This window comes from Scardinius erythrophthalmus (genome assembly GCF_964197995.2).
Source record: "Scardinius erythrophthalmus genome assembly, chromosome: 21".
In the NCBI taxonomy this organism is placed as follows: Eukaryota; Metazoa; Chordata; class Actinopteri; order Cypriniformes; family Leuciscidae; genus Scardinius; species Scardinius erythrophthalmus.
The window spans coordinates 5,809,530-5,820,732 of NC_138241.1; the positions used below are offsets into that span (position 1 = coordinate 5,809,530).

Here is an 11,203-nt window from a genome sequence, read left to right on the forward strand (position 1 = left end):
CGCTGACTGCACACAAGTGTTATTGACTACATTATCCTGTCACTTCAGGCAGAGATTGATGTTTGATTTGTTACCTGTTGTTTACAGTAGTAGTCGTGTGTGCGTGTGTGTGTGTGTGTCTGCACATACTTAAGCATGTTTGATTATGTGTATGTGTGCATTTGCTAATGTGAATGTGTGGATAATGAGTTTTCATAAAAAGATGGTCTTTTGGGAGAAGTCACATGTTTGAAGTAAAATTTGAAAGAAAAGCCGCCTTGAACTCTATGATCAGTATTGTCTAGCACAGTCAGGGTTTTCCCAGGGGTTTAGTAGGCCTACTGTGGGTGGTTTTCATCTGCGCATTTCTTCTCATTTTGCAAATCTCTCAGGTCTACTAGTCTAGGAGGAGAAGAGACATGAATTACACTTTGTCTTAAGGGCTTTTCAAGAGAAGGTTTCAAAAAATTATTCTGGCCCAAAACATGCTCTAGACTAGTACATAAGCGCTAATGTTACCAGCTACACAAGCTCGCTTTTATGCGTTGTTGTGTTCCACAAAGAGTCAAATCGCAAACATAACAGGACTTTATAGTAACCCTTAGTGTAAACTATTCTTCTGTGGCTAGGTTTCTCCATTCAGTCAGCTACAGTCATGGCGGAGAAACAGCTTGAGGAGAATCTTGGGCTGTGTTCAAGCAAATGCATTTGCGCCCATTTGTTTGGCCATGGGCTTCTCGTCTGAAACGAGTTGGCGCGTTGCTATTTTGAGGCAAATGATTAGGCAACTGAGGCAACGCAATTTTTTTTTGTTATTTAAAGAGCGCATTAATAATGTGTGTTTACAGGCAGGTCCACAACGTGCGTAAACTTTGTCCCGTAGATGGTCTGCTAGCGCTTTAACCTTGTGCACATGCAGATCCGTTTCCTTGCTAGAGTAGCGTTCAGACTTTCCGTTTGCAAATTCCGCCATGTAGATAGTGAATCCGCCATGGCACGAGCGCAACTGGCTTTTAAAGGGAATGGGAGATGAGACTCTGATTGTTTTATTGCACGTTGCGCCCAAAACACACCCATTACTCATTAAGAGAATATGGACAACCTTTTTAGACCATGCGCTTAGATCACTAAAATAGGACCCATAGTATCCAAATGCATAGTATTTGAAAAACAGTACATGAAAAAACAGTACATGAAATGAACTACTACTTCCACCAGAAATTATGAAGTGTGCATCAATGGACATTAGGGTGGTCCTTATTTTTAAAGTCTCCAGTTGTCATGCTCTTAACCCTGTAAATTGTTCCTTTATATAAGAAAATACAGCATGCCAATTTTTATGGCAGTAACATAATTATTACTGCTAGCTCAATAGCTTTAAACTTTCTGAGATTTTGATGATTTTCGTAAAAACAGATCATTTGAATTGGTATTGTACCTGGCTAGTAAAATTACAAAAAAAATCTCCATAAAAGCATCTAATGCTCCATATATTCCTAAATATGTATTTTGGATACATATCTCAGTTTACTTATTGTAGAAACTAAATCCAAATTAATCCATCCATGACCCGGTTTAGCAGATTTACCTTTCCTGGTGGAATCAATACATATTTCTATTGATGATGATCACCTTGGTTATTGTTTGGGTTTAGAGCAAATTTTTTGGTTTAAAAAATTGCATTACGTTCCTTGAAATTGACCCGGAACTTTGGCCGAATCAAGCAGATTATCAGGAGGCACAGGCAACCATACATGCAATGAAAGTAGTCAATGATCACGCCGAGAGAGGAGTGGCTCTGATTACTAAAGGCTATCTAACACACTATGAAGAACAATTGCAGCTTCTCCTTCATGTGGTGGAAGATCACCGACGGATCTATCCAGACTGCAAAAAAAGTCAACACTGGCTGCTGAGCATCAGAAATGAGGGATTGTTGAAAACTTTGTGCTTTTTTTGAGATTGTTGTCATTGTTGTCATGTCAGTGTTGCTCTGATTTCAATAAAATGTAGTTCATTTGCAGCAACTTTTAATATTACTTGTATATCACAATAACGGTGCACAGCATAGGCAATCTTCCACATGATTGAGCTACCTCTAAATATCTTCTTTTTTTGTCAACATTTTTGCATATTTCTAATTTTGAAGTTAAAATGAACAGTTTGAGAGGTTAAGACACTAACATTAAAAAAAAACAAAAAAAAATTGGACTTGATAAGGACCACCCTAATGGACACTTTACTAACCCGTGAGAGATTTTGAGAATGGCAGTGAAGTAACACAACTGACACCGTAGGTCACATGACAGTGACAACATGTTGGATTTAATACATCCAAACTTCATTCATACTACCCATATTCATACTGTAAAACATACATTTTAACAGTCATAAAGCAAGTTTTAAACCAAATGTAGTACCTACTATACAGAAGGTGCTACGGTGTTACTGTACAAGTTTGCAAAAGTTGATATGTCTATAGCTAGCTACCTGAATCTGGTAATCTGGCACATCTGGTAAATATAATGGCAAACGTAACTCTGTGACCCCTTTGAATTCTATGATTTGTTATTAGGGTCAGTGATATGACACTCATAAATAATATAATATAATATAATATAATATAATATAATATAATATAATATAATATAATATAATATAATATAATATAATATAATATAATATAATATAATTTATAAAACGGTCCTTCTGATTGGTCACATTGGCTGTGTTTTATTCACGATAACAAACGGTTATGACCGCTTCACCCAACGGTTCTATGTATCAGTACACAACTCCTAGCAACCACTCTTAGCAACGTAAACATATGTTCTCATTGATATTGTTCATTGAAGCTTCTCCACCTTATTCCTGACGACCTTACTGCGCTTTGAATTATGGGTGGCAGTGGCACTTCCATTCAAAAAGGCTGAAACGAATCATTTCAAATCATAAGGTTGCCCTACAAATAAAGCTGATCCGTCAGTTTGACTGGATGACCTGTCAATTTTCCTTCATGATTTATTTTCAGACATCATGAGAATAACGTATACTTGGTATTTTAATGTGACATGTTATAACAAGAATATCAAGAGGCAAGAGCTCTTTTCAGTCACTACTTTCTATTTTTCCTTTGCAATCCGTTGTAAAAGTATGAAAAAGGACAACATATGCTGCACATTTGTGGACTGTTCTCCCAAATTTAATTTACGATATATTCCATTAATAATTCACTGGAATGCACGAAGAATCTCTCGTTATTCTCCTCAAATCCTCACGTTTCTTGATTTCACAGGTAAATGCAATGTATTATCAGTCAAAATGACGGAAATCACTTTATTATCAGTCATAATAAAGTGATTTTTAATCAAGAAATCACAATTTATTATCAGTCAAAATGACGGAAATCACTTTGAAATAGTATCGTACGTAATGCTGAAGTTAATGAACAATTTTGACACAATACAGATATTAGGCTACTACAGTGATATTTAACTCATCCGTTGTTGCTATGGAAAGATTCGCGCTTTGGGGGTTATTTGATCTGTTGAAATACCTTGTTGATGCTTTTACACTTTTAAATTTCCTTTTAATGTTCGATGAAGGGTGAGTAGATTAATGTCATCTCATTGTGACACTTATTGTGTTCATACAGCGAGCCTTTTCACTGATTGTTTACAGTTTAACGGAAGTTACACCCATAATTCGCGCAAAGCGTCATGGTGCGTAGGAATAAGGTGGATAGACCACCAGAGAAACGAGGGTGCAGCCATCTTTAGAATATGGTCTTTGAACTTCCGTTTTTGCGGTCGCTCTGTAGGCCTATATTTCTATGGCATTGCTGTCCAGAAGTAATTAGCTTTTGAAGTGGATTTACTCAATGTAAAGTTAACGAAAGTTATCATGAGGATTGTAATGTTTAAAGCAAATGTCTTATCAAATGTCAGACCGGGAAGATTTTAAAACGAGCTGTTCATTCATAAATACGCAAGATCGCTGTGAAAATACAGACCGAAAGACAAAAGACAACGAGCGCAGCGCTGAAAAGGGGCGGGGCTACATAAGGTCTAGTAGTATTGTGAATAATCGAGTAGCCTAAGTAAGATGTAGCCTACCTGCATTTACTGTAGTAGCATTTTCCTTCAGGTCAGTCCTATATATTCATAATAAAAATCCGTTTTAATGTCCGCTGCCATATCTTGTCCTTTTAACAGTTAAGGGGTTTTACTGTGCCCTGACACACTAATCATTTGTCATTTGTGTCTTGCTTCTCCGTGTTCACAAGTTCAGTCCTTTCAATATTAAAGTCCAACTGAAATCAAAATTGACCCTATTTACTTTGTTAGCGCATATTAGTCTTGTGGTGAAAAATTAATCCGTGCAAGTTAATACACAGAAAAAAAAAATTGCCGTCGTAATCTTTAATCAAAGTCTGAAAAGCTACTTCCGGTCTGGAATGGCGTTCCTTCTCTGATGACGTAGGTTTGACGGCTTGGGTTGGGAAACGCTTAACCACTCCCCTCAAACCGTTAGTCTGCTATGAGCAGAGATGGAGAGGAGGAGCGCTAGAGTAAAACCCTGCCCTCTGTTCAATATTCCGCTTCACTGGGAAATACGTCACAGCACTGGAGAAAAGTCGTTTGCAACTTCCGGTTCACGCGGACTTTAAAGTTTTCTCTACTGACTGACTCACTCATAAAGACAGTCTTTCCCGCCATCTAATGGCGAAATAATGTAACTTCTGTTGATGTTCACAGCCAGGTACTATTTTTTCCAGCGGAAGAAAGGCTTTTGTTTTTGGCTTTCATATTTTTTGGCTTTACTATTTTTATTGTGTGGTAACTGTTTCATAAAAGAAATAAGGTACTCGACTTATTCACGATATAGCCTAGCACTAGCCTCGAGTACCTTATTGCTTTTATAAAATGGTTACCACACAATAAAAATATTAAAGCCAAAAAATGCTAGGCTACATCTACTGTAAATGCAGGTACACTCACTTACTCGATCTCTATAAGCTTCAATGAACAATATCAATGAGGACATATGTTTACGCTTACATAATATAATAATTAAATAATATGTTTAGGCTTACATAATATATTATAATATAATATACATTTTTACTTAGAAAAATAATTCATTCATTTATTAATAATAAAGTTTATTCACTAAGACTTTTCTCTGTGTTTAGGTGCTTCTATTATTTTTCATATATGATCCACTGACATCTGTTCGTATTGTTCTTTTGTCTGAAATGAGCAGTCCAAACATGTTCCCTCTATAATTTAGGGCTACAGCGAAACATGTCTCCAAACCGAGTTTTAATCAGCACGCAAGGCTGTTGTTCGGTAAATGGTTGTCAGGCACCTCCATTAGCCATTAAGAGGAGCCTGACTGCCATCAACACTGCAAATTGGCACGCTCCACTCCCACAACGAAGGGAAAGCATCAGAACTGGTCCTGATTCATGCACAGGTCACAATTGTATCACCCATCTGTAAATGAACATCTATACACTCACCTCCAGGTATTTAAATATCATCTCCGTAGCTTGTCGCTGGGCTAGCGTGTGGAATCGCTGTGCTAATTAGCTTCGACGGGCAGAGCTGCTAGTCTGTTCAAAGCCAGACAATGCTCTGTTATTGGAAGCCGTCCCTCGGAGTCTGTGTATATCTGCATCATAATAGCTCGCAGGTTTATGACAGTATAATTCCTACAGTGATTCAGAGCGCATGAATAAAGCTGATTTGACTCATAGCAACGGTTATTTGAAATGCTTTTTGTGTGATTTGTAATTCTAAAAGAACAACATCGTCTAAGTCTTAATGAATCATTCTCATTTGTGTTATCATCATTTTTACTTGAAATGGCTAAGCTAGAACTTGGCATTATTCATAAGAAGTAATTATGACTTGTTTTGTAATAACTCAAATGCAAATGTCATTTACTTTATGTCTAAAGACTAATCTTCAGACCTTCTATGCCAGTCAACATCTGCCTACAAAATGCCTCAAGGATAGCACTATTGAGGATCACGTCATTTTGGAGGTAATGGGATCAAGACTATGGTTAACATGCTTCACCAGAAAGACTCCATGGCTATGCTGGTCCACCAAACCAGCACTTACCATACTGAACTGGAATGGGAATTCATGCCAGCCTATGGTCTTTCCAATAAGTCCCCACTAGGGCCATCAGTTTGCATGGGCTATTCACACCTGGCTCGCCTTGACAAGGGCGCACCTGCTCTAACTCTGCATTGACAGCATGCGTCCATGGACAGTAGTCCACAAATAGCCACTTCACTCCCAGTTTTTCACCCACCCATGGATTCATGAAGCAAGTAAGGTCATCCTGCGAATCAGCCCAACAATGCCTCAACCTTAGGGAACAATGGCTCTTCAAGTGACATTATACAACTACTGTCTTGCGTGGAGTTCATTTACTCTCAATCTAGTGGTTTTCAAAGACATGTACTGCCATTGACAATGTTTTGAAATTGTAGCCATAAAACATATTTTTAAAAAGGACTTGACGATTAGAACAATGTGTAAAAAGCAAGATTTCTTTTTTTTTTTTTTGTCCTTGAAAGCCTTAAAAAACTTTTCATTCTGTTTTAATCTGGAGTCTTTTTATCATATGCCTTGCTAACATACAAAGCCCTGTGTAAACAGCAGAGACAGCAGTGTCAGAGAGGGTCAACATCAAAAAAAGCTAGTTCAAATCCTGTTTTCAAATTCTGAGTGAAACTAGATATTTAAGAAGACAAATTGTACACATGACTTTATTTCATCCATCAGTAATTTATTAAAAGTAGGAGTTACATGCCAGAACGGAGCCAGCGAGATGCCTAAATAAAACTACTCAATGAAGATCTCATCTCTACTGTAGTTCTCAAATAATGTAGCATCTCATTCATCGGCAACCATAAACATTAACCACACTATTGTGTACATTCACTGTGCAAAGATAGTCAGCTTGCTCGGTCAAATATGCCCTCACAAAAAAGAACTTTATTCAAGTGTGTTATTAGTATACTTCTTTTAAACTAAAAATAACATACAAAGTACATACTTTGTATAAAACAGACATGTTCCTAATTCTGAGTATGTGAATTTTTGTGTAGTCCACTGGTAGAGCACATAGTAATTTACTTAAAATCTACTTAAAGTACAGTAAAAGGCATACTTATATAAGAATTAATACCTAAATAGAAGCATAGTAGTATATTTTAAACTAAGTGCAAACATAATATATAGAAAGCTATGATGTTATGTTTACTTACAGTATAAAACTACTAAACTAGTAGTTTACTGAGAGTATACTTTAAAGTGTACTTTCATAAGTGAAAAAATGTGCTACGAGTATTTAACTATTTAATAGTATTTAACTAGTTTATCTAGTTTTACTAGTAACTATCAGTATATCATATGTTCACTTGTAGCATGTAGTTGTAAACAAAATGAGGTTGTAAACTATTTGTGTACTCAAAGTTTACTACTGCACTGTAAAAACTAAAGGAGCCTCAAGTATCCTGTTGGATACTCAAGGAACTTCAAAATGTAATTTTGGTGCCTCAAAGCTCTTTTTCCTATAGTAGGGTTACTGGAGGAGCATTGACAATCTTTGAGGTTCTTGCTGGAACTTATGGGATCCTTTAAGCACTTTGTATTTACTTCAGAGGTTCTGGAGTCACCTTTTCATTACCATGAGACCTTGAAGTGCTTTGGGGGAAAATAGAGGAACTTAAATGCGATAAAAGGGTTATTGGAAGATCTTTTAACATTTAAGTGGTTCCTGGAAGATCTCTTATGTTAAAGCCAGCATCTGGAGGAACCCAATGGTTCAATGAGGCCCGAATTAGATTATTATTCTATTATTATTATTATTATCCTATTATTATTATTATTATTATTATAGGCTACTTAAGTTTGATTCAGTATACATACCCAGGTGAAAAAGACGTACTATTAAATGTATTAAAAATGTACTTGAGTGTGTTTTTAGTAGACCTACAATACAAATATAGCCTACTTTAATGCATTTTTATTATTATTATTATTATAGGCAAGTTTGATTCAGTATACATACCCAGGTGAAAAAGATGTACTATTAAATGTATTAAAAATGTACTTGAGTGTGTTTTTAGTAGACCTACAATACAAATATACTTTAATGCATTTTTAATACATTTAACAGTAACTATAGTCTTTTTCACTTGGGTAGCTTACATATATTTAGTATAGGCCTATTTTATTAAGTCATTTAAACCTTAAACAACAACACTAAATAATAATAATATTATATGAAGAAGAAGAAGCAGGAGGAGAAAAGTATTATTCTGTCACGAAACTGCTGCTATTCCTCTGCTGTCGTCGCTTCAGTGATCCTCGCGCTGCTCGCGCGCAACAAAGCTCAGCTGATCGTCATCAGAAAGTAACGGCTCCTCTCATCAAAGCTTCCGCCGTTTGTTCGGCTCTCCATTACAAGGTTTGTAAACTCGCCAAATAAATATAAATACAGAGTCTATTCACTATATATTTAAACACACATATATATAAACTAAATTTATTATACATTACTACGTTTTTACAGTGTTTACCACTCGTTTATTGCACAGTATCTGGTATGAAGGTTTTAGCCGCGATGCTAACTACGTTGATCTAACGTTAATGAACAAATGGAAATGATTGACTTATTGTCTTAGATTGATTTAGTCATTCAATTCAACATATTTTGTACAACTGTGTCTTCAAATTGCTGATATACCCTAACTAATTTAGAAAATTCTCTGATTCTTGGCGTTTGTTATGAATAACAAAAACAGGTTATAGTTTGCTCTGTTTTTGTTTAGCCTAACGTTAACTTTACTTACTACAGGTGCCCTCATTCTCTCTCCATTTACTGGTCAATAAATATTATGTTGTGAATAATCAGCTTTGTTCTTTTGTTTCCCCAGAACAACCATTACATTTCTAAAATAATCTGAACATTTCAGTGGCAACATTGAATTACAGTAAGTTACCTGCACCACATGCAAGTACTTTATTACTATGAACTTTCTCTGTGTGAAATTGTATTGTTTGACTGTGTACTTGTGTTTTTTAATCAGTTACTCTCTGAAAATCTTTTCTCATGATCTCAAATCTCATTCATGTTACTCAGAAAAATAATATCACAGGTTTGATTCACAAAAAATGCAATAGACATTTTAACTCTGAATTATAACTTCAAGTTTAGTCTTTTTCGACAAAAAAATAAATAAATATGAAAAAGCAATTAGGCTTCAGAAGACTTGCAACACAACCCATAACACATGAGTTGTGAACTCATTGATTATTTTTAGGATCTTTTCTGGGACATTTTTGGAGCTTAACCATTTTTACATAAATTGTTGCATTGAATTGAACTAGACAAGTGTGCATAAGAATGGTTTCATGAATGATTTACACATTTTTTTTCTGCTTGTGTTTCATGCAGTGTCAGCGATCGGTGACTGGGGTTGCATTATGCCTGAGATCTGCTTTTGGGTTCCACAGACAGAAAGTCAAACAGGTTTGGAACGTCACAAGGCTGAGGAAATTATTTAAATTTCACAACTATCACTTTAATAACATTACTAACAGTAAATTTTGTACTTTGCAGGGATCTCGGAAAGCTGAAATACAAGTTTGATCAAGAATAAAAATCCTCCTGTAGACCTGAAAATCATTGAAGTGCCTGGACCATCCACCAGAAAAGAGGAAAAACAAACGGAAAACGATGCTGTACCTTTTCACTTTTCTAACTCGTTAAGTACCTCACACCAACTTGGTCCCATAGTGACATTTTTGACCACAAACGAAATTGCTGATCGTGTGAATTCATATTGAAATGACTGAATTCACCAGTGAACATTCACAGAACAACAGATAATTTTACTGCACCTTAACTCTGTTTCGGGTCGAAGCCTCTACTTCTACTTCCTCTATCTTGTTTCATGAGAATACTCAACAACCATTTATGAACACTGTTGATTCAAGTCACACATTTAAGCTTTTCAAAAGCCATATTGTACATTACAGTCTCCAGTCTAACGGCATCCCAGACTTCAACATTTTATGATTCAAAATAGCTGAATAACTAACCATCTGAGATTTCAGTATAGAGATAAAGGTTTCAGCACAATTAGTGTATATTAGCACTGTTGTTTGTTTTTGGCATCTGATAAAGCTTTTGGACTTGGAAACAGTGATGTCAGACTAACCATCGGACTGAAACACAAATGTTTTAAAGTTAAGTATGATGGACATTTTTAATTAGTTCAAATGTAATTTTTTTACATTGATTTATTTAGTGGAACATATGTGTTTCCATGCATTTTGTTGAGATGTCTTTTCTTGTTTATCTATTGTATATACATGGTTGATTATTCATGTTGCTTATGTATTATACTAATTTTTTGTGTATTCATTGATATTAAGCTATAGTTAGCTTTTTTCCCCATGTGCATGGAAGTGTATGTATAAAAATGAACATCAAATATGTAATAAACAATTCTTATTTTGTATTTGGTTCAATTTGTTTATTATAATATAAGTCAAAGGTAACCATAGTAACAACATGAAATTAAATATTTAAAAAAAAAAATGAAATTTGGTTCCTGGAGGCACCCAAAGTGGTTCCACACAGTGCCTAATATAAGAGTTCCTCAGGAAACCTGTGTGGTTCCTCAGAGAACCGGCCCTTTTTAAAGGGTGCCTAGAGGATCTTCAGACGGTTCCGCCGGTGTGGCGAAGTGAAGAACCCCAAAAGGTTCCTCCAGGCACCTTTTATTTTTACAGTGTGTTACACTTAAAGTATAGTTAAAATATACTTTTATAAACAAAAAATTGGGCCAATTTTTTAGTAGTATTATAACAGTATACTACAAGTTTACTGTTACATTGTTATTAGTATACTTACTACATAAAGTATACTTAATATATACTCGAAATTTACTTATACTTCATAAAATTATGTACTTATACTTATTTTATGTAAGGGAATGTTATTTAAAATATATGCAATGTGCATAAAATGGTTATTTAAATACTTAATATACAGTATCACTATAATGCAGGGGTTCTTAATCCCGTTCCTCACCCCGTGGTTACTGTTAATTAAGACATCTAAATTACATATATTTTCACATTAAACATCGCAACAGATATGTATCACTTTTATATTAAATTAATAATAA

General features: G+C 35.3%; 1 long non-coding RNA gene across 1 annotated transcript; it reads left to right on the forward strand.

Moving 5' to 3' along the window:
- The first annotated feature begins 7,956 nt into the window (after positions 1 to 7,956).
- On the forward strand, positions 7,957 to 10,530 carry LOC308681644. The gene is made up of 4 exons (XR_014029049.1): positions 7,957 to 8,472; positions 8,942 to 8,998; positions 9,463 to 9,537; positions 9,628 to 10,530. It is a non-coding gene; the product is annotated as an uncharacterized lncRNA (long non-coding RNA).
- The last annotated feature ends 673 nt before the right edge of the window (positions 10,531 to 11,203 follow it).